The sequence below is a fragment of the Falco peregrinus genome, chromosome 4 (genome assembly GCF_023634155.1).
Source record: "Falco peregrinus isolate bFalPer1 chromosome 4, bFalPer1.pri, whole genome shotgun sequence".
Classification (NCBI taxonomy): domain Eukaryota; kingdom Metazoa; phylum Chordata; class Aves; order Falconiformes; family Falconidae; genus Falco; species Falco peregrinus.
This window is the reverse complement of record NC_073724.1, coordinates 81,363,318-81,388,263: the sequence shown is the minus strand read 5'-3', so window position 1 is coordinate 81,388,263 and position 24,946 is coordinate 81,363,318. Positions and strand designations below refer to the sequence as shown.

At 38.0% G+C, this 24,946-nt stretch overlaps 1 protein-coding gene across 1 annotated transcript in view; it reads right to left on the bottom strand.

Moving 5' to 3' along the window:
- The window catches only part of LOC129784325 (protocadherin-9-like), a 470,098-nt gene extending 451,689 nt beyond the window's left edge, over positions 1-18,409 (bottom strand). Inside the window, exon 1 of the transcript XR_008746911.1 lies at positions 18,214-18,409. The gene's annotated coding sequence lies outside the window, so the exon portion shown is untranslated. The remainder of the gene's footprint in view (positions 1-18,213) is intronic.
- Between the last annotated feature and the right edge of the window lie 6,537 nt (positions 18,410-24,946).

Sequence of the window (24,946 nt, the reverse complement as noted above, 5' to 3'; positions counted from 1 at the left end):
AAATCACAAACCTTCCTCTCACAGTCTGAAGTTCTTGCTTCTACTCTGAGCTTTTCCTGGTGCCCACGGGAACAGCCAGAAAGTAAAATCATCGTAACTTCCAGAAAAGAAAAAACTGCATTTAATTCTGAAGGTTCAGACCAATTCTCAGGGTCCGTACAACAAACTGACTGGTAAAATATTGTCAAGACTTTTGTCTCAACTGATACTATTTTTTAATACAATCTATTTGATTATAATTTATTTAATTAAAATTACATTATCCATTATGTGAGTCACTGATTCCCCAAAATGCAATGTTACTTAGAGTAACTTACAGAAAGCTCTTCATTCCTGAAGGAGAAAAACTAAAAATATACCTCAAATTGAAAACAAACAAACAAACAAATGAACAAGGGAAAGAGGCAAATGCTGGAAACTCGTAAGGGAGCTAGAAGTATTGTGAAAGCAGAAGCGGTAATGAAGCAGAGAAGACTGGAGTGAAGTTGACATTACTGGAGGGCTCTCCGAGACAACAGACAAATGTGAGTTTACTGCAGTGGAAGAAAAGAAAGGCAGAATAGGTTTAAAGATATAATTTTGCAACAAACCAGGATTCATCCTTTCTACCCTTCATGGAATATGTTTTTGCTGAAATTCTGTTTTTTAATGCAAGCCCTTCAGACCCCCAAGAAATTCTCTTCATACACCCACACTGTGTTTTCTGGCTTGGATAAGTTTGTTAGTAGATAAACACTGCCGCTGCCTCATGCTTGAGAAGTTTTGAATGTAATTGACTGTCAATGATATGATGATTTATAATGCAATCTGCTGCTACTTCTGCTGCTGCAGATAACTCTAATTTGCCTCTATTGTATTAGATATGATGAACTTGACAATCATTTTCAATTATCCTATTTGGCTTTCATTCAGTTTGATGTGGCCAGTAACAGTGAATTTTCATTGTTCTCCCCCAAAAGCAATAAATGAACAGGAGCCTGTTTTATATGAAGCAGTTAGCTGTTTCCAAGACTCATTTATTGTGTAATGAAGCTTCTGCCAAGCAAAATATTTAGCAAAAGTGTGACTGAAAGTTTTGTTTAAAATCTTTATGTTTTACTATATCAAATACTGGCCCAATTACGCTACATGAAAAAGCAGATAGGTGACAGGGAGAGAACGAGCCTACAAACACGATGAAAACAGTACTAGCTCATTAAGATTACACAGTTCCATAATTCTGGTCATGCTTAGACCTGGAGGCTTTGGTTTCTTTAGGGGGAACAGGTGAAAGAGTGTTGAGATATTCATGGAGAACAAATAAGGAATGGAAAGTGACAAAAAGTAGCATTATGATGTGGACAAAATGCCTCCACTTTCATACAGGTAGGGCATGAGGTAACAATTTAACAAGGTGAAATCTTTTTCATGTGGCCTATCTTTCAAACAGAATTTTGCTTTTCCTGTCTAAGTAGAATCTCAAAGATGCTCTGCCACTTCTGCTTTATTCACACAGACTGACATTTATGGACAGAAACTATGCAGTGATCTGCAGCCATACACCATGAGAGAATATATGGATTGCATTTTTTTTACACCGGGTGAAATGTGGGCTCAGTACATATGCATATTTTTCTCAGTCCTGAAACTCAATGATCAACTTAAGCGCAGAACATCAACAGCCCTCAGAGACGATCAAGAATTGTAGTTGCATCTACAGAACTTGTCCCATGCGTGCAGATATAAGCTTTACTCTTTTCTTCCCAACAAAGCAAAAATAAAACATCTTTTCTTCAGTGTAAAAAAGCAAGCAAAAAAATTTGTTGTTTTACCAAAAATCTTTAGCGTAACTGGTTTGTGCCAGTCTACCCGGCCTTTCAGTCCCAGAAAGCAGAGGCAAAACAAAAGAGAACATTTGACTGAGAACTGGAACATGAAATTACAATGTAGCAACAGTGCAGAACCATAGCAATAGATAACTGTTCCTACAAGTTTGAGATCATATACATATTTGCTGTTGTGTTTAGGAGTTTTCAGATGATACTTCACTCATATGTTAGTACAGTTCAAAAAAACCTCCCGAGATACAGGCTGGTTATGGTTGACATACTAAATTGTAATTCATCCCCTTCTGTCTACCGTGCTATTTGTAGAGAGAGGAAGACAAAATAAAGACAAGCTTTTTTTGGTGGCTTGTTTAATCTGCTAAAACCTATTTGAAGTAATCCCTGCTCCATAGTGGCTCCCAGTGGGAGATGTAAGCTGGCAGCAATACAAGCATTCCCCCAAAAAACTGCAACTGAGACATCTCTTTTAAAATATACTCTAAGAACAGGAAACTGAGCTCTTAAAAACATAACAAAATATTTTTCTACATGCCGTTGCCAGTACGGCACCTCAAGTTAACATCACAAGAGGAGAAATCCCCTGTGTCCTCCTGTGACAACACTTAAATGGCAATTTTTTTGAAAAAAAAAAAAATTGAAAAATGAACCACCACACACATATGAGCTGAGCACACAGTTCCTCTCTGGAGTTGGCCTCTGGGGCTTCAATCTTGTAACAATTTTAGCTATACAAGCAAAATTCCAGCCTTCTGTATTCTAAACACCAGATTAAGTTTTTAGGAAGTCTGTATATCTTCATCAGGACAGTTACATATTTTAAGTTTTATACTTTCCCTATCACACCAAGATTTATGAATATAAATTTGCAGGCAGGAAAAGGTATTCACTCTGTAAATCAGAAACCCTTTGAAATTTGGTGTTTCTCTTCACTGCTCTATCAAAAGAAGAAAATAAAAAACACAGAAAAACCAGTGCCTGAACATGTCACACTGCACACAGCTCCTCTGAACTGTGGTAAGCACTACCTGAATCCCACAATGTGTACAGAGCTCAAAAAGTGGCATTATTAGAGCTTTTATGAACACATAAAAGCAATCCAGCAATGAAGGAAGATCTTCCTAGCAATTTACAGTGCAGTTTTGCTACTGAAGGAGAAGCATGTAGTTAAAGAATTCAGTTTTTCTAAAGAGATGCTTCCACATGCACATTTTGATGACAGAATCATAAATGTATTCTGATAAAAAAAAAGGGGGGGGGGGGGGGGAGGTCCTCACTATTTTTTCTTTAATGTTATCCTTTCCTTCATCCCTCCACTGCTACAGAACACACAAACCAACATTTTCAGACCTGACACTTAACAGCTCAGCTCCTAAATCCACGTGGGGTATATTTAACTATAATTTTTATTCAGTCCACTATGGGTGCAGACATTTAGCTTTACACACCAGATCTGAAAGCACTGGTTATAGTTCAGACAGAACTGTATCACTGGGTGGGAAACCATAATATCAGAACTCGTAAAAGACCATGTTCCTTTTAGATTGTACTACATATCAGAAATAGAAGAAATATTTAAAAGGCACTGAAAGAGAGGCAGTGTGGTGTGGGTTTTTTGAGAAACTGAACTGTGAGAAAGAAGGGAATTTAGCTGTCATGCAAAGACCTGGACTGCCAGCATTAGAGACAGTTTTCATTTATAGAGAGAACTGCAATAAGCAAAGAACGCTACCATGCTTATTGTCAGTGAATAGCGTAATTTACCTTTAAAAGTACCTCTGAAAATGAAAAGAAAGTCAATATAACTGTGATAACTGAACTAATCTTTGAAATCTTCATTCAAGTGAAAGAGAAAAATATGTATAGAGGACTGCAAATCTAAATCTTCAGTCTATGTCATTGCAGAGGATTTTTTTTATCTAATTTAAATATCTGTGGTAATTTTGTTGTTGAACATTTTATTATGAATAAATAGCAATAAATGTATTTCCTGATCTGTAACTTTAGAGGGTGTTCTTAGTCTTTCAGTTCTCAGGAGCCAAATATTTTCTCAAACAGAACTGGCAGTGGCATTTGCTAAAACATGTATTTTACCAAAATGGCATTTAACAAAAAATAGTTTCTCCTGTTTCTAAGGCTTGTGCTTTACTGAAGTTCAGTTCCACACTGGCAGCCCTGTCATGCAAGCCACCTGGAGCTGTAGATCACCTTGCTTCTCATTTTCTTAATGCAGAGACAGAAGTCCCTGTGCTGATGGAAATTTTGTGGGTGCATGCATTTAAGCATGCATTAGAGGCCTGACTTACCAAATTCTCGTACAAATTAACATCCAGTCAGGGTGTGCACCCACACTCCTTTCTTCAGGAAGCAATGGGTTAGAAAGGGATAAAGCCTGGAATATGAAGGTTTTGTTAGTTGCAGAGTCAGAATGTGACCAGCCCGTACCATACGCATGTCCAGCCCTGGGGCTTCGTGTAGCTAAAGCCTCAGGCTCATTTCCAGGACCTCACCTTCATCTATCATTTATGAGCCCAGTTTTCTAACACAGTGCAAGAACGTCAACTTAAAATATAAAATGCCTTTAAATTAAACAACATGTTTTCTTTAAGTATCCAGTATAAAGAGCTATTTTCAGCATTGTTTGCCTTTTCTTTCATTTTTTATCTATGCAAAATGCTCTCCTGTTTTTCCTGTTTCATAACTTAAAGTTCAAAATAGTGACCTAAAAGAAAATGCTCAGGACCATATCCTTCAAATTTGTCAATGGCTCTTAACTTCACAAACAATGTCAAAAAGAAAAAGGGAAAAGAAAAAAAATAATCTTGTACAATCACGGGCTTTGAGGTCGCACAGTGTTCTGTTCTGGTAAAGAGAACGTTCAGGTGGGATAATGCTTTTTTAACACCAGTAAACATCATACCAGTTAAACAGGTAACATGACAGCGCTATCAAAAAAATCTCATTACAGAAACTAACACTCGATCATAAAAGGCTTGTATCACTTTATGTGGAATAATAGCATATTAAACAGAGGGAAGGTTTAGGTGCCTATTCACAAGGGTCACATGAAGAACAGGAAAGGACTTCACAGGTGCAGTTTCACCCTCCACCTAATTGCTGTTTGCCACTGGAAAAGATAATCCTAGTCCTCTTCATCTCCCAGCACTCCTGCAGCTAGGAGATAGTTGGTTCTTTCTTGATTAGTGGAAAAGAACGTATATTTTTTCCAGTTAGGGGATACAAGATAAGCAACAGGAAGCACAAAGCCATAAGGGCTGGGAGCATCCTTGTTGGCAGCAGCCCATAATTACATCAGATTAGGTATAATTTGATACTATGCCCAAGGCCGTCTGAAGTTTTAGCACTGCCCATTACATTTTGGTAGAGAGAGGAGAGAAGGGAAAGCTCTGCTGTTTACAAGAACTGCTGAACTACCCATCTAGATGGTGGAATTGGAGAATATAGGAGCCATTTGCTAAACAAGACAGTCAAAGCACCACAAATCCCCCCATGAACTCACAGGTCAAGCCTATTATTAGCAGCATCCTACAGAAAATTGACACTTTATCAAGCTAAAGTTTGTTTAAATGCCAAATTTTCCAGTGTGAGGGTACATGCACTCCTAGCAATGCTTCTGAGAATAAATTAGAATTAACCTCCAGTGTATCTTACCTACCACCCAGCCACTGCTCTCTGTGCTGCAATAAAAGTGAGGTTTCAAAACCACTGCCATGAATTCTTCCTTCCCACTGTTTAGTCTGAGGCTGCCTCTACCGTTCTGACTTTGAAGACTCATAGATCCCTGTTATAAGTAATAGCTCTACTTACTGGCCCAGGCAATTACTGGTTGTACCAGACCACAGATGGTTTTAGTCAGAAGCTACAAGTACAAACACACCAGGCTTAGCTCTCCTGTTTAAAGCTCCAGTCAGGAGGTCACAGATGATACTGGAAAATTTGTCCAGCACACTGATAATAACAAAGACAGACAGGTAAATAAAGCAACTTCTTTCTCTGTTGCCCCCAGAAACTGCCCAGCAGCTGCCATGGCTACAGAGATTAGGACAGGTGAACACTGGCATTGACACTGCTATAGTAACTCCTACGTTTATGATCCTTCAGATGAAATGGTAAAGTATGCTCTGGCCACCTCTCTTCCACAAAACAGTGGCAATGGGAAATATCTTAACGCACAGAATTTCTAGGTCTCATTGAAAGTTTTGCTTTATATAACAAAATTTAAGGCAAGTTGCCTTTTTTTTTTTTTTTTTACTCCAGCACACGGACAGATCTTTCAAGGGTTTAGTATCTAGCAGTCTGTTAAACTGACAATAATAAAAGGCTCAGTATGCAGGGTGGGGGGAGAGAATGTCAGTGAATAAGGTGAAGAGAAAGGAAAAAACAAATATTATTGTGTAGTACCTGAAAAAACTTTTTTTCCCCCCATTATAGTAAAATATAGTCTGTGCATCAGTTTCTACACAGACACTATAAATCCAAGTTATATAGCCACATACCAAATACACCAAGAGAAGCCACTTCTCTTTTTTACTTGATAAGGTGTCCCCTTCTGCCACTACAAGATGAGTAAATTACTCCACCTGTCTAAGTGATTCCCAGTATTCAGCCTGACACTGACAATGGCAGTGCACCTGTTAGTGTGATGGACAAGTGATTGGCAGCATGGCATTTGCTGCTTTCTATAATAAGTTGGTTATTATACAATGATGTTGACAATCTAGAGAGACTGCAAATATTAAAGTGTAACTAGGTACAGGTTTGAGAGAGAAAAAAAACAGGTTATGGATGAAATGTGACCCTGAATAAATTTTATGCCAAAGGCTTCTTTCATTTTGGAAAGAAAAATATCAGATTTCAAGAATTACACTTCTTCTTAGGAGCAAATTATTCTATTTACATGTAGTCACCAAATGTCAGTTCTGAGTTTTCCCATAAACTAAGCACAAGACTGCAAGTCACTGCCTTGATCAGCTTCTCAGGCATACTGCATCTACAAATGCAAAAAGTTAAGCCACTGTAGTTATAGTCTTTGTAAGAAAACAGCTTCTGCAGCCATAGTAAACTATGACTTTGATGCAACTATTCTGTCTTCTTCCCCATGGTTCTACTACGTGTCTCCCTTCTTGTATAAGCATCACTCTGGACCAAGTATTACTGTACTGTTTGAGCACAGACGAAAGCTTCACCATCTACTAGCAGCTGAAAGTCTGAATGGCCTTGGTATTGAACACAGTTACCTAGGATGCCAGTCTGTAGGCTATAACGCTTACTGGCCTACCTTGAAAAGCAGAATATAGCTCCATTCTGGAATTTAGCAATTGATAATAAAATTTCAGGCAAACAAGTATTGCATTTAAATTCAGCACCTTGCTTCCACCAGTTACCAGTGTCATGCAGAATAAACACACTGTACCAAGTACCTCTGAGGTCATCTTATCCCTATCATACTTTCATCCTAATTTTTAATAGTGAGGAATTAGTTTAAATCTTGACATGGGGAATTTTATTCCCAATATTATTCTTGCTAGCATTACTTATCGCAATGATTGGTATCCTTGCTTTTCACTTAAATGTCTACAAACTTTGCAGGACTCTGGTTTTTATGATGTCAAACTGTAATACATGACAGTGCCAAATCGTTACTGTTTTCCATGACAGCATTTCACCCTGGAGCATGTTACTGTGATTAAACATAAGCAGCCATGCAAATTATAAAACCTGAAGATTATGATGTGACACCTCAAAAACTATACAATTCTAATGATATTGTCTACATAAGTACTACTTGACTTTCCCTTTAGCTGTGATATAATAGATGTATAATGACACAGGTCCTCTTTAGCAAATGACATGGTATATGAATTTTACATGGTGTTCTAATTAAATTGCTATTCCCCATCCCAATGGCTACATTTATCCTAGCAATCTGACCAGCAGTGTGTCACAGCCTTGAACTCTGGCACACATGTATCCACATGGTCAAACTGTTTACTATCCTGCAAACTGCCTACTCTTTGGACTGTTAAAACTTCTTAAAATCCCTTAACGTGGTTCAAGCTGCCAGTATGGCCCGAGCCTATTCCCCCAGCAGGCAGCCTTCTGGGGGGATGAAGAACAGACAGACAGGTGGACAGTAAATGTTTAGTTGTATGACTGTGATCAGTGCTGTGACATTTGAAGAATGCAATTTTCCAATCCTTTTATTAACCTCTAATCAAAACCAACAAATTCTAGAGAAATGGACAACATGTGGAAATACGCACTGTAAGTCAACATTTAAGCAGTAAGCCTTAACTGTCCTCATCATACCTAGACTGTTTTCAAAAAAGATATTAAATGCACTGTACAACCTTACTAAGACTTCCACATCAAATTTTGAAGAACACAGCTTGAAATTTTTCTGCAAACAGAAGACTAGTTGTTGATTCATGATGTTACTATTAGAAAAAAATCTCCAAGTTTCTAGTCATAAGATCTCCTGACAGGAAAATTAATAAAGCTTAGAAATGAAATTAGCATATTGTGTGTTCACATGACACCATTAACAATTCATGTATTTATTAATAGCTGATAAATTAATAATGTCTTAATAAATTTGTAATCCACAGTAACTGATTCCCCACAAATCTTATAATCAGCACTTAGGTTTGTAACCATGGGTTTCAACCACATATTGCAAATTCTACAGACCTGCATAAAGCCATACGTAAGACATAGTATTTACAACTGCAACATGCTCATAAAACATATTGAAATAGCTTATAACCCTTTTTAAACATTAGGAGATATTTCAATTATTTCTTACATATCACCATTACTAATATGGACATGCACACACAGGGACACACATTTACATAGACACATCCTTTTCTATTCTAAGTTTAGTGGGGGGAAAAGTCACTAAATTAAAAGAATGCTGAAACAAGCAGTTACACACTCTAACTGACTGCCAAAATGCAAAATCCAGTCTCACAAAGCTTGCAGAGTGACTTGAAATCTTTTTTTTTTTTCCAATCCAAAAGCTATTTTTCAATTCAGTGGGCCTCAAGCTTTTCAACAAACTGGATCAATTTGAAGCTACTCATTCAAAAGGGCTTCTTAAATGCCAGTCCTAGAATTCAACATGACAGAAGAGACAAAGAGTCATCTTCATTTCCAGTCACAATCAGCTGTGTGCACAGCCCCATGTCAGCATAGGGCCACTGGACTGTGCTGTAAGTGCAAGTCGCTCAGGGAGAAGCAAACAGCTTTTCAGGGGTTTTTTTTTTTCCAAATTACAACCAGGGCAAGAACATTATTAATTATCTTTTTTTTTAAAATACAAAGTGGTAATTTTTAATATCACTTCCTTTGGACAACTTAGAACTATTACACCATGGTACAAATGGAAGAAGTGATGGCTTTTCAGCTAAGCAAATGTATAGCAGGCAAACGGTAGCCTTTCCTCATATGGAACAGTACCCACTTTCTGTGACTTCACTTGGTAAGTGCTATAAACTCAGTTCTCAACATGCAGTACTTCAGCTTCTGCAACTGCAATTATACAGCACAAGCATATGCCAGGGGTCTTAAACCAGAGATCTGGTAACAGTTTAGGAAAGAATGAAGCCTCTGACAGCTGTGAAAAACTGCTGCCACGATACCCTGCTTGTGAAGGGGGAGCCGGTAAATGAAAGTTCAAAAGACTCTGGAGCAGCTGCTCTGTCTCCAATGCACACCTTCACCCACGTAACTTCTTTGATCTTTTGTAGAAATTTGGCTGCTTTATGCTGTTTGCAAGCAAAAGGTATGTCACTGAAGATCCATTTGTATGCAGCTGATTTATTTCTATACAAATGCTCTAAAAAGCGGGAAAAGAGCTATGCTGGTGAACAGTACAGAAAGAACGAACCAAGTGTGGGAAGTACAGCTTATGTTTCAATAAAGGCCACAGAAACAGGGAAATACCTTAGGATTTTTATAGGAATAGTAATAAAAACATAAAAATGGAAGAGATTCACAGATATTCAGAGAATACAGAAAGTCCTTTCTGTACTGGTTTGGACATTTACAAGCAGAAAGTGTAGGGCCAGACAGAGAGAGTAGGACAATGGAAGAAGTAAAGGTCTATTCAAGGACTGTTTTCTACCTCTAAAAACCTGTCACTATAAAGATTTGAGAGACAGAACACAACAGGCATACTGGTGTTATTTTTTTTTAACCAGGCTCTGCTGGGTATTTTTTTTTCTTTTTTTTGTGCTCCCTAGCCTTTTTTTTTTCTTTTGTGCCACCATCTATCTTCTCATTTGCCATAACACAAGCTAGCAGCATAACTGCTATGTCAACTTGATACAGTGCCCCATCTTCAACTCTTAGCTCCTCTGCAGCCCAGCAGAATGCTACCTCTCATGAGGTGGCACCCCATCTGTCCACATTTTTGAAGTGCCGAGCTATCCCAGCCAAGCAGTCAGTGTGCTGGCACATCTCTCATAGGTTTTCCACTCTGCTGTGATACCACAGCATCTCAAGTGCAGACGGTTAATAGTTTGAAAAAATTATGACATATTTTCATTTCTAGAGCAAGTAAAGATCTATTGAGTTGGCCCCAAAATGCATTCTGTTCTCACATTTAGCTGCTGGTTTATGAACTGTGTCACATAACAAATTAAGATTCCTGAAAACAACACACCTGTCTTGCCCTTTTGAAGCTCAGTTGCATCAAAACAAATGAGGGCATTCTGATAGGTGTCCTTTCCACAGCACAAAGAAGGCTGTAGGTTTTGTCCACAGCCAGTTCTGCTGTTTTGTTTTGTTTGATTTTTATTTTCCCTCTTTACAATGTTTCTGATTGATAGCTCTATGAAATCTGTGGTAGTAACCAACTGGCAAACAATGCTTCAGTGGAAAAATACAACAGAATTTAATACAGAGTTCTACAGAAGTTTTTTCTAAAAATGCACAAAACAACCATGGTGTATGGGCATCTTTTTAAATCTACCTACTTAATTTTCTAACAGGATTATATGGCAAGATAATACACTGAAAGTGCTAGGTATGGTACTCGGGTATTATTTCCACTAGCAGATACTCTGTTCAACAGAGCAAGTCACTGAAACTATTATCCATGATTGTCCTTACATATGTATTCAACAAATATAAAATCTACATGTGTATAGTAGGCAATCTGAATGTGGTTCCTAATATTCTAGATTTTATAAAATATTTAAATAATTAGTTTCTAAACATGTTACATCCTAGTAACTCCATGGAGTTTTATTTTGGAAGACCATCCTGAACTGTCACAATGTGGAGAAGACTGAAGCATCAACTACTATCACCTTGTCCTCTGTTTATATTGAACATGTGATGGTTATCTGCAAAAGCTACCCACTGTGTATATCACATTGTGTGCTTTGCAAAACAATGTATTTTTTTTTCCAGCAAAGAACAGATATAGTAGTTGTTTTCTTATAGTCATTTGTTTTGTTGCATTCTTTTTGCCTCACAGCCTGTATAACACACCCAGGTACCAACTAGGTTATTTTAATAATCTGATAGACACAGCATCCATCAAGATTTCAGTCAAGAAATCTATTAAAATTACTGAAAATTAATCTTTTGAAAATTCATGCTATACTCCTAGTAACAGTTCTATTTTTTGTTGCAACAGGTCTTTTAGCACCATCACACAATTGCAAAATCATTAAGACATAGTCATTCTTCTTTGAAGGGTTAGAAAAATCTTCCCTAGTAAAGGACTATATGCTATTGACTCAATTCTAAATAAAATCATGTTGTACCAAAACCATACTCTACAGTTGGGAAAGGTCCTTCCACTGGCCATCGCTATAATTTACAGCAGGAGAATCAGAGTTAGCATAGACTGTGTTCATGTACTCTTTTCTTTACCCTGAATCAGAACATTAATTCTGTGCTTTTTTTGTCTTCACTGAAAATCTGAAAGCCAGTGCTAATTAACTGTAAGGTATGATAGCTGCTAGAATAGAAGAAATCTCTTGTCACCTTAAAGGCTCTCTAGATATTTCTGAAGTCTGCATGTAGAGGCTTAAATATTAACCCTAGAAGCAGCATTAAAATCAGAATATACCAATTAAAAAAATCTCATGAACCAAGAATAAACTATTTTACTGATTTCACTGGATTTTGAATGTGTACCTTGAAGACTGGTACAAGACAACACAAGCAATGGAAGCGGCATTACTTAAAGCCCTAAACACAGGACTATTCAAAACCTTTCTCTGCACAAAGTCATTCAGTGCTTTTCTGTGAAGCACAGAACAGGTACACACCACACTAAGATCAATCAGCTCAACCCTCCAGAATTTTCTTCATGTTTGTATGAGGAGAAATTGAAGAAATATACCACTTTGCTGTACAGGACCTTCAGGAGAACATTTAACAGCCTCCCCAAACATTATGATCCTGCATTTAGCATTACTAAGCCAAATCTACTGCAATACCTATTGACATCAGTTTGTAGCATCTACAACCCTGTGAAGGCTAGCTAATTAACAGAGTCCCATTCAGAAATATTCCATAAGTGGACTAAAACTACAATATTAAAAAGGTTTTTTCTGATTTACACACACACACACACACGCACACACACATGCGCACACACGCGCGTGCATGCGCACACACACACACGCACACACACGAGAAAAAGAAAGTAGTAAGCTTCCTATGTATTTCTTAATGACATCAGTTGTCCTGGTCTGTCTCTTCAACTACACGTCTTCTCGCTGGAAGAAAACGTGAAGTGACGGATTTTGCATTCAGAAGCACAGATACACTGTGTTCTTTTACTTTACTCGTAAATGCCTACAATGATGCAGAGAAAGAATGACAAGGAAAGGCTTATCATTAATTGCGGGCATTGTGCCAGTTGACTCCCTCAATACAATGCCTTCTCAGAATCTGAGGAAAATGAAATATGTAAAAGAGAAGATCAGAAAGCCTAGAGAATATTTATGCAAATATTAAAATGAGACATAAATCAGACGAGCGTGTGTGTGTTTTTAAGAATTTCTACCATACACAAAAAATAGGAAATTAAATAATTACACAAGAAATATTGTGTGCATACATTATGCTTTTCTTCCACTGACAACAGAAATACAGACACAAACATTTTTACATTGCAAATGTACTTCTTATGTCAAGTTAAGTCTTTATAAAAAAAACCCTGATTCTCAACACTGCTAATTAATAAACATTTCCTTGTGATGTTCAGATATTTAAGCTAGAAACCATGGGGTTTTGCCTGTTGTGCATGTCTAGGTATCTAAGTTTTAATACTGATTTAATGTTAAAAGACTGGCCACTATTCTTAGTTCTCAACACTGTTCAGAATGCTAGCAAAAACAGAACTGACATTTCTAAAAATAAATTTAAAAAACTATGAAACAAACCACAAAGTCACACTGGATTGATTTGCTTTAAATATTTGGGGATATCATTATTTAACTGAACAACAGCATTTATCCAGTAAGTTGTCCCTGCGCACTTTAAATGAGCAGCTCAGTATGACAGAGGGAACAAAACACTCAGAGCAAGTCATTCATATGTGACAATATAAATGACTTCTTCCAATGTGTTGATGAAAGACACATTTACAATTTTTTGAGGTATCACACATCATAGTAGAGAATCCTTTAGATGGTGTTCATTCATCAAAAGCAAGCAACTGTGTTAGCGATGAGTTACTGGAACACTATGCAGTTCTTTTTTCAATAGTAAAATTGACTATATTCGGAGGTTAAAATGTAAATAGTAGAAATAATTGTGACATGAATACTATCCTTGCAGTATGATAGAAAAAAAGGCAGTAAATGAATAATCATGTAGCCTTTCCCCTAAATAGGCTCCTATTGAAAGTTTCCAACAAAACTTCAGAGTAGCACAAAACTTATCTCACATCTGTTCATATTCACTAGCTTCCCAGCTGAATCTGACACACTATAAGAGAAAGTTAGAATTCATGATTTTAGATAAAATCTGGTTTTGTTTTGGTTCTTAAAGAAAGCAACTCTCTGTTAATATTAAGCTCAATTTCATCCTCAATGTAAAACTTTCACAATCCCTTAAAAATAAAACTGTGATTTAAAGGGGGGGGGGGGGGGGGGGGGGAGAGATTAAAACAAAACAACAAAACACAAGCCCCAGCAGCTGTATGCACTTTTAATCTTCAGGAAAGCATGTATTATGAGAACCATGTTTGGTTTTAAAACATCTGTAGGCATTTTATATGAAATTACATTCTATAAAAACCAACATATTGCAATCACACATCATACACATTGGTATTCTCATCTTCTGCACACCATACCAATATTTCATCTAATACTGATATGAAAGTATGCACCACCTATAAGTTATTAATGCAATTAGAATATATTTTTTTACTTGAGAATGCTTTTATTTGTAAGAAGAAATAGGATTATTTTAACTAAATCCTTATTTTATATCATAGATCATATATTTTTTTTTATAAATTGCAACTGGGAACAGGAAGTAGAAAGCCAGATAATTTCCATTTGAACAGAAGGTGAGGATTATGTGTATTTACAAGAACGTATCTGTAAAGAGATTACTTCTCTTTCTATCCTAACTTCAGTATAACAGTTCTTAATGCATTTGATGTACACACCTATCAATTGATCAATGCCTATTGAGTTACAGAACCAAGTCTGGAAAAACCATGTAATAATCAAATCTCTCTATCCAAGGGTATATTTGCAGCTTTGTCCTATCATCTGAACTCTCATGCTCTTCAGCATTCAGCTTAATTACACAGCTGTTTTCACAGATGAATACTGACTCTACCAGCTACTCTTGTGTTGAGTAGCAGACTGCTGACAGGTGGCTGTACCATACTCTCCTTTCTTACACAGTAAAGCACAATGCAACTCACAGGCTGGAAAGTCAGTGACACAAATCCCTCCTTTGTGCTCTGGTGTGACTTTTTGCTAACTACAGTAGCACTGCTTGCAAACCACACATTTTTACACCTATATGACACACAGCCCCTTCCCCCACTCCACCACACAGCAGTAATACTTTGTAATTCATGCACTGCTTTTAACAGAGGAGCAGCCAGCTTCCACTGACTCACCTTCCAACTGGGTGCTCACATGCTGGCAGGAAATGAAAACTCATTCCTGCAGATTCCTGGCTCAACTGTTTTTGCCTGGGTAAGATGGAGGTGGGAAGGGAAATGGAAATGGGGGTCTACAACAGAGAAGGGTCTGCACTGGAGAGGTAGGAACGGCATCACTTAAGGCAGGGTGTCTACTTCTCCTGTTGCAGTTCCCAAGTTATTCAGAACCAAGGAATAATACAGGTTGTTTCTTTACATGTTAAGTAGGGCACACAGATCCTGTCTAGTAATGAGTAATCTCTACTTTCTGTGCCTCCCTCAGAGAATATGTTGCTTAGCTATGCTTCAAAACAGCCCAAAGTTGTTACCGCTACTGATACTACTGCCCTGTAAACTGAGGCACAAACAGATCAATGCACAATTAGAAGAATGTTTGGGGCATTCAGAAATTTAAACACCTACTGTTCACACATGTACCTCTAGAGGCCTGAGATAAGGACCCAGACTTCTTAGGCATTCTCGGGTGCAAAATAAAGCATTTCCAAAGTAGACCTATTTTAAATTGGAGGAGACACTGTAAAAGCCTACAGTGTCAAAGTCTACTTAAATCTCTAAATATATTGTTAATTATTATTACCCTCCTAGAAAGAAAAGAAATGGCCTCCTAATCCAAATACATCTAGCAGATTTTCAGAAGTTTCTGTCAAGATGAGTTAGTCTTAAAATTTTATCTCTGATGGCTATTAAACCTGACTATAAAAATGTTAAGATGTTTTTTTCCTGGAGTAGAAGTTAAAGACAACACACTCAAGTGACAAGGTCAAGTTTTGTGAGATGAAGAGAATGAACATATGCAAGGTCCAGATTCCCAGTTGACTATGAACACTCAGAAGTGGTTCAGAGAGAGATCTAAAACAAGGTCCTCCTCTGTTACTGACAAAAAAAAGATTTCTATCCTTACTTCAGTAAGGAAGAATAAATACCTGGATGGTATATGACAATTATGCAAACTCAATCCTGTCTCTGTTGTCTAATCAGCATGATAATGTATGCAACTCCTCAGGCAGCCATGCTGTAAGTATGTGACTCAATGACTGCAAGGACAAGTTATGAAAGCAAATCAGAAATCGAATGTAAAAAAGGCTACTTTTTTTTATATATATATATACACATATACATACCTTCCACCATCATTTAGCATGTACAGAGCAATGATGCTGGTTAAAATAAGTTGAATGTGAATTCATGTGAATAAGAAGATTAATTTCTCCTTCTTACCCAAAATATGGACAATATATTTCAAGCTTCACTAGAAGTTAAAAAAATAAAAAAAAAAATAAAAAAAATAATTCCAACAGTATAGATTCACTGATCAAAGTCACTACACCGTTTATGCAACTACCTTGAGCTTTGCTATGAGTAAAATAGCCAGATTGAGCATGCCCAGCAACATGTTCAGCAAGCAATACATTTCAGCTGTTTCTTGTCCTTACGTATATACCTGTTTTGACAATGCTCTAATGTGAAGAACATTGCTGTCAGAAGCAATCCTTTTGCAACTATAATGCACAGCCTTTCAGAAAACCATGCAGAAGATCTAAGGGAGTTACTGGCTTTAGGAAACATTGTCTTAAGCTGTTTAATCAAATCCTTACCTGTGTTTACCATGTGAACTGCTGAGCAATAAATCCTTCCAAGCTAACACTTCCCATTCACTGCCTAATGTGCAAAGGGAAAGTATGGGTTTATTTGCTTTATTAGAAACCATTACTGCCAGTCCTTTGGGAACATTAATACCTTGTGGTTATTTTCTAATTTTTAATGCTAAAATGAAGACCTCAGTTTTTATACATGCAACAATGTTGTTGTTATTGTAAAAGCAGATTTGTGTTACTCAGACTTTATGCTGTTTTCACAGTAGGTCTGGTTACATGAATTCTAATTATCTTCAGCAGAAGAAAAGTGGAAAATTCTTGGAGTCATGAATTTCTAATGTGTAACAGTTTCTTCTTTGCAACTAACACACAGAGATGATACAGAAGATGCTGTTTCCCCTTCCAGAAATAAAATACTGATTTTCATAGAATTTTCTGCAGTAAAGAATTGTTTATTTGTGTAAGAGATACTACTGCTTAACACCAAAAGAGGCCTAACAGGCTTTCAGTCTGATAAAGAAGCAGATGAATTTCTTAGAAAGCTGCCAACAGCTAAAGTGGAAAGAAGGTATTTTAGATAAAAATTCATAAGAACATGCAGTTCATCTCCAGAAGCAGCCGGAGCTAAGACTCTACCCCAGCAACAGCTCAGTCACATACGTAACATTGTCCTCTGCAAAGAACTGAGGTGCCTATTTGCAGCTCCTGAACCAAAGCATGAAATTTTATTATGGAACAGGTTAACAGTTCTGATTGTTTAAGGGTGGCTTCCCGCCCCCCCCCCCCCCCCCCCCTTTTTGGTATAAACAGTGACCCCATTCCACTATCTGGAAAAAAAAAAAAAAACCAAAAAAAAACCACCACCAAAAAAAACCCAAAAACACCCCTCTTCTAGACATATTTTGTCCAGCTCCCATCTATGTGAATTTGATTACAAGACTATGGTTTAAGATTTAAGTACATCTGTTACAAAAACAATATGCCTTTATCTTGAAGTATCTCTATCTACTAACCATGTATTTCTAGAAATGAATTGTTCTGACATCCTGCCCTAAGAAAGGTGGAGAGTAACAGATGAGGTAGCACAGCAATATAAAAGCTTTCCTCATTTTTCCTTCATAGAATTTATGGCTTTGCTATCCAGTGTTGCTCAGACTCCTCCTCTTTTCCCAAGTATTCATACTAGTCTTTCTCCTGTGAAACAATTTACATGAATATTGACTATCACTCTTACTGTGTTTGGATTCTTACCTCAGGAACAGGATTCCAGACAGGGGAAAAAGCTGAGAGAGTGTGTAATTTTATTAATTTTGTTTTTAAATCATGGTAAATGAAATACTGTCACTTACAAAGGAACTTGGGCAGTGCAAGATGCATTTTAGAAAGTTTAGCCACAATCCTGAATGGGTAATTGCAAGTAAAAAACAATAAATTAACGATTCATCTGAGAGCATCAGCCCCAACATACACAAACATTCTGCTCACCAGACTGGGCTGTTAGATTAATATACATTTCTGGTTTTAAACCGTGGCATTTAAACTTCTAAGGTTCACATTACTGATACATGGAACCTTCCACTAAAGGAATGATATCCCCTCACAGACCAGTTCTGACCTTATTTAACGGGAGGAGGTGACAAAAACCTGGTTGGCGGTTCAGGTACTAATTGCGGATCACTCACCTCTCGTGCGAGCCAGCCGCCTCAGCGCTCGCTCCCCCGCCACCCTCGGGGCCCGGCCCGGGACGGTGCAGCCCAACTCGGCGGCCGCGGACCCGATGCGGAGCCAACCGCCGCCCGGGGCCCGGCAGCGGCCCCGCTGTCCCGGGGGACACGTCCCGCCGCCGCCCGCGGCGAAGGGACACGCGGCCGCCGCGTGCGCCCCGCGGACCCGCGTGCCCAGGTGGGGCACATGCGCGGACGTGCGGCACGTGACGTTGTCCGGGAAACGGCTCCCGCGCGCCCTGTCGGAGCCCGCGCGATCGCCCGGTGAGGGGTGGGACACGGGTACAGGGTGGTGGCTGGTGCTCGACGCCCCGCCCCCTCCTACCGCTGTTCGCTTGCGGACGCTCCGCTCCCAGAAACTTCCCGATCGGCGCCGTCTGACCGCGTGTGCGTCTCCCCCCGCTCCGGGTGTCACACCGGCCCCCGGCGGGGCCGTCCCGAGCACATCAGGAAGACGAGTGCGATTTCTAGCTCCAGTATGCCAGAAGGTGACATTCAAATATTTGCTACTCAGTACTTCTGAATTCTGACTTGCACGGACAAGTAAAACTCCTCTGTCTTCAAAGCTGTGTTTTGAAATGTAGCTAAAGTAGTTAATTTATCAAGTTAATAAGTGAGAAGTTTAAAAAGCGATTGCGCTCTAAAGAAGAGGTGAATTGGTTAAGAGGAAAGACGAGTGGAAGCCCCTCGTCACCCTGGTGTGTTTGTGGGCGCCGGGCAGCAATGGCCACCGCTCCCGTTTGCCACCGCACTGCAGCCTGCTACCAGCAACCGCAGGGAAGTACTGGGGCCATCACAAGCTTCTGTCTTTGACAAACCACATCTCTGTGGCACTACGAACACAGGCAAGTTAATAAAAACACACTCCCGGGTCTTTATACATCAAGAACTGTTTGCAGGAAAGCCTGTAAAAAGTGAGTGTATGACAATTAAGACATACCTATGAAATATTTAATGTTCTATCAGTTCTATTTCTTGGGGTTTCTCTCCTATCTTACCCAAATTTTTGCTCCTCTACGTTCTCCTTCTTCCTCAGAATAGGTTTCTAAGATTTAAAAAAATTGCTGAAACATCAAGGGTCAAACTGAGGCAAGCATGAGCAGAGAGAAAATAGTTTTTACTGCACTCCAGGAACTGCCCAGACCACATGCTGGGCACTCATGCTTACACGACTGTGGGATAGAGCAATGGGCGGATTTTGTATGAAGTGGTGTATTCCAGTAAAAACAAGCAAACACACACCTCTACATTTTCTTCACATTTGATTCCATAGTGGAACATCTGCCTCTAAAAATGTAATAAATTAGGAAAGTTTCCTGAATGCTAAACCCTTCAGACAAAATTACTATCTTTAAAACTGACTACAGTATAATGACAAATGAATGAATTATTCTATTGGTGAAATCTAAACCACCATTTAGATTATTTGGTGGAGAAATGGAGCCTGTTTGAAATGCATCCTCCTCTCACCTAAGGAAACTGAGCAGTTTAGGACTTTTGCCATACTTCTGTGTCTTCATAAATCTTATGCTAGACTTATCATCTAATGATGATAGGAGTCAGCTTATAACAGTACGTTTGAATGCTGTTTGTCTAAGATTTACAGCATAGAGTCTTAGTGTCCTACATTTAAGGCAGGAGAGAGAGTTTCATTGCAGTGTTCAGTGCTATAGATCTCACTGTTCATAAAAACTAACTGTGGCAACTGGTGATGTTTAACCGCTTAGGTTTCCACTCTAAGAGAAAACAGAAGCTGACATAAGCTTGCAAGCAAAGCAGTCTTCTACCTTTGTCAAATCAAATAAAATGAGAACTTTAAAGATACTTTAGTGCTCCAGTTTCAAAATGAATTGTTACTTTCTTTTGTAGCAGTGCTAGAATAAAAGAGAAGCAGGTGCTGCTGGATATTCATCCTGACTAGTCTTAAAAGTTGAAACTCCAGATAGAGCTATCTTCATTTAACCTATAAATATAAATCTGTTTCATTTTATGTAAAATCTAACTCTGATCCAGAAGGAAGAATAAACGTGTCAAACCAGAATTTAGTAAGGAAAGGAGGAGGAACAGTATCCTGGGTTTTTTTGAAGAAAGTGTCTCTTTGTCATGACAGAGGCACCACACTTGTAAAGGTTGTAAACAACATATATCTTATGTTTTCTTCTGTACTGCCATAGTAGATAATTTAATTTATCCTCTGAGAAACAAGTTCATGTATATTTAAAGAAAAAACAAAAACAAAAACCTGGTTGAACTATGCAGTATTTTCCAGTTTATGAATGTCTTATCTTAAAAATACATAATTTTCCTTACAACCAGCACTTCAGAAACCTGCTTACTAAAATAAAAATCAATCACGGCAAAAGGGGTCACTGCAGTAGAGGGAGCAGACTATGGAGGATCAGAGACAGGAGACTACCTGCAAAAAGAATATTCCAGGAGAACCACCTTCTCCTCTGGACATGTATTTAACCCTTAGCTACTGCAGATGGAGTTACACTGTTGCAGGTGTTTTATTTATGCAGACCATGGGAAAATGTCATAATTAGGATATGTTCTCTGATGGGATGCTGATCACTGTATACTTTCAGAATCCAGATACTTAATACAAGTTGTCAGGCAGAAGTTCTGTCAACATGCTCAAACACACAAGATGAGAGAATGGCCAGGGATGCTCTTTGTGCAGGAAAATTCTCACACTAACAAGTAAGGTGGCACTCACAGTAAGGCCTTGGTGACAGATACCAGATTCTGTAATTTTGCAAATTCAGTAATAGTTGAAGCTGCTTTGGTACCGTAGCCACAGAGGGGAAAAAAAAAAAAAAAAAAAAAGGGAAAAGACAGATAGGTGCATAGCCATATTTCAAATTTGTTTCATCTAAACAGCTTTCTATGAATGCTTCCTAGATATGCAGAGTAAGAAAAAAAATCAATATTTTTTTTCATTTATGCACAACACATTTTTCATAGTATGAGGCAGCTGAAATGTTCAGATAGGAACACCTATTCCTGAAAAAGTGTGAGGCTTTCAGATAAACTAATTAAATAATCTTTGAGCACATCTTTTATTCAAGAAATGCAAAGCACAAGTGAAATACTGTTTTTTGCTAAAATTAAAAAAAGATTTTGAATAGTTATTAAATACAAAACAATGCAGATATATTTGATGGACAAAATCTGATGAAAAATCACCTTTAATGTGTAAGATGGTAAAGTTATGAATATGCTCATATTTTTAAGATTTATAAATTAATCTTAACTGAATCCTTAATGAGAAGCTCTGACCCTGTGCAGTATACGTGCTACTTCAAAAGAAACTTTGTATGCGAGAAGAAGAAAAGTTATAAAGAAGGTTGAGATCTATTTACTTGATTTTTAATTCATTTGACCAGCTTCTTTCTGTCTGGCCTATTTGGCATACACTTTTTGTCTGACCTTGCTGTCTGGAGATCATCTCAAAATGACAACTGAAAACACAGCATGATATGCAGTATGCATCTCCTAGCTTACTACCCGTGGAAGAAAACAATAAAATAAATAGTGAAAAAACATGTGGAGGCAAGACCTCCTCACAATCACTTTTAAAGCAGAAAAGAACTGTGAAATTTGTTGTGTGTCATTAAAGAAGCCCATATATATATATAAATATATGTACTTATGTCGTATCCACATACATAACTAACTTCTTCACTTCCTGTTAAATGAACTGCATAGTATAGATAAGATTCTCCAGTAGCAACATGCACAGACCATTACACCTCTACAAAGCCAAAGAAAAAACACAATGTATATACAGCACAGTTACACTAATACATACTTTGTAATGGAGATGTTAATAATGGCCTGTAATAGTTTCACTGATATTTACTTATAAACCTCTTCCATCTACTGGCCAAAAAAACCTTCCAGCATTAGTATTATATGAAAGTGTATTTTTTTATCAGTATAAAGTTTAAAAGTCATTCTTGTTGGAAAAAATGACCACCCTTGCCTGCTACTGATTCCTATAGTTGCCATTTGCTTTACTTAGGGCTGTAAGAAAGACCTGCTCTACAGTAAGAAGGATACTGCTATTACCTGTGAACTGTAAACCACGTAACACACTGCTTACAACAGAACTACATATTTTGATAGGGAATCAAGAGAAACTGATGATTTGTTTAGAGATTGCTGATGTTTGAGTAAGGACAGTATTTTGTTTAGCTTTGCTATTTTAATAGCAAGTCCCATATCTGTTTATAGATTGTCTCACCTTTAACTGACCCCATTTCTTTTAAGTTGGTTGTATTTTTATATAGACATGCTGCTTCTTTTAAATACATATATTTTCAAATTATTTTTTTAAATAAACAAGTAAAATTCATTAATTCATATGTTAGACTTTCTTAAAAAATTAAAGAAAAATAATTTGCTCATATATCAATATAACACAGCTAAGCATACACCATCAAAATACAGATTGAATGTGTACACACATGCATCTTAATGGATCTAGTGGATTCCCAAACTGTTCCTTTATAGCTGTTGAAGAAATAAAATAAATTAGTAACAAAGCTTTATCTGAATAACTCTGTCTCTTCTGCTTTGTATTTTGAGTTGTTCTTTTCTTTTAGGTCTGATTTGCCCAGCCAGAGAGCTCAAGAGAGATTCATTAAACATGGCATGGGTGTTTTCTAAAACATCCTTGGTAGCTACTGACAACCATTTTCTATCTGAGGGCTTCTCGCTATCCAAATTTTCAATTTCCTCAAGAGCACATTTTCATAATCTGCCCTCTCAATTTTTAAATTTGCTATCTCACTGTCTGCCATTAAAAAACGGTGCAATTCCAAACCAGGGTGTAATACCGGGGCCCCAGGTAAGTGAGAATATGAAGCCACACGCTCCTCTCATACGCAGGTAGAAAGCTTCACTGATCACCCCTAAATATGAATCTGACTTTCACTGGCTAACCTGCTATCCTGGAGAGTAAGGTGATCCATGAAACATCTCCTTAAATATTGCATTGTACCCCTGTAAGGATTGCACTGAAGGGATTTGTGCTCCCTAACAAACCGGTTTCTTCCCTTCTTTCCATGCCAACATTCACAACAGGTCATTTGGCACATGTAGCTTTCCAAAGACACAGAAAAACATGCCTGCAAGTGGAAACTTTTTCTTTCAACAGACTTCTCCAAAATACCCTTACAGATTACGGATAATTGGGCACTGACGACTCTAGTGGTTTGACCTTGACTGGACACCCGATGCCCACCGAGCCATCCAGTTACTCCTGTCCTCAAGAGGACAGGGGGAAGAAAATAAGATGGAAAAAACCTTGTGGGTCAAGATAAAGGCAGTTTAATAAAGCAAAAACAAAGGCCACTTGCAGAAGCAAAGGAAAACAAAAGATTTATTCTCTTCTTCCCATCAGCAGGTGACTTCCAGCCACTTCCCAGGAAGATGGCCCTCAGTACACATAGCACTTGCTCTGAAAGACAAAGGTCGTAATAAGGAATGTGTCCCCCCCCTCCTCCTTTCTCTTAGCTTTTATTGCTGAGCAGACATCATATGGTATGGAATATTCCTTTAGTCAGTTTCAGTCAGCTGTCCTGGCTGTGTCCCCTCCCTAGATCTTGCCCAGCCCCAGCCTGCTGGTGTATGTGGGGGGAAGGCTGGAGAGACAGCCCTGATGCACAGCACTATGAGGGCTGCTATGGGGAAAATTAACTCCATCTCAGCCAGAACCAATGAAATTACTCTTGTGAAAAAGGTGAACGTCTTACTATGCTACCTAAGTGAGTATGATAAAACTAAGTCTGCCCATTTCTGCAAATACCTGATAGGCTATATCGCCAGATATACAAAATCAAGATTAAAAAAAAACAGAAACAAAAAAAAAAATAAAAGCTTTTTCGGCAGACCACCCAAGCAAAATTTGGCTAAAATGGAAGTTATTCTGCAGTGGAGTCAGAGATCACAGACATGAATCCAGTTTTATTTTGATCAATATTGATACGGTTCACAGAATCACAGCAGAAAGCAGTCAACCAGAGCCAGTTACTGGCCAAAGAAATCTGACCTCCAGGACTGGAATCCTATCATGTTTGAGACCCAGCCATAATCAAACAAAATATTGTTCACTCACAAATTAAGCACTGCCATTCTCAAAGCTGCCTTCTAAGGAAAGGGGTGAATGAATAAGCAACCAGACTAACTTCAAAGGGTCCTTTACAGAAAAAAAAATATGTAAATGTAAGTGCTTTGATCAACATTGTCTATCATCTGTCTTTCTCTCAACACAGTTCTACGATTTGTCATTAAACAAAAATACACAATCAATAATAGAACAGGCATCTGCTCTACATATTGACTATCGGGTTGAAATACACCTGGCAAGCTTTTGAAATTAGCATTCCCTAAAGAATGCAGTATGGCTTCAGGTTGTTAAAAAAAAAAAACACACATAGTTTATCTTTAACAACCTTTTATACTGTAGGAGCTTCATGGCAAGTAGCCCATATTCATTTTTAAAATCACAGATGCTATTGATAATGTTACTAAAGAGTTAAAACTTCATGTCATAGGTTATTTTGCACATATCTGGACCATCTCCACCACTTATTGAAAAAGGTCACTACATATAGA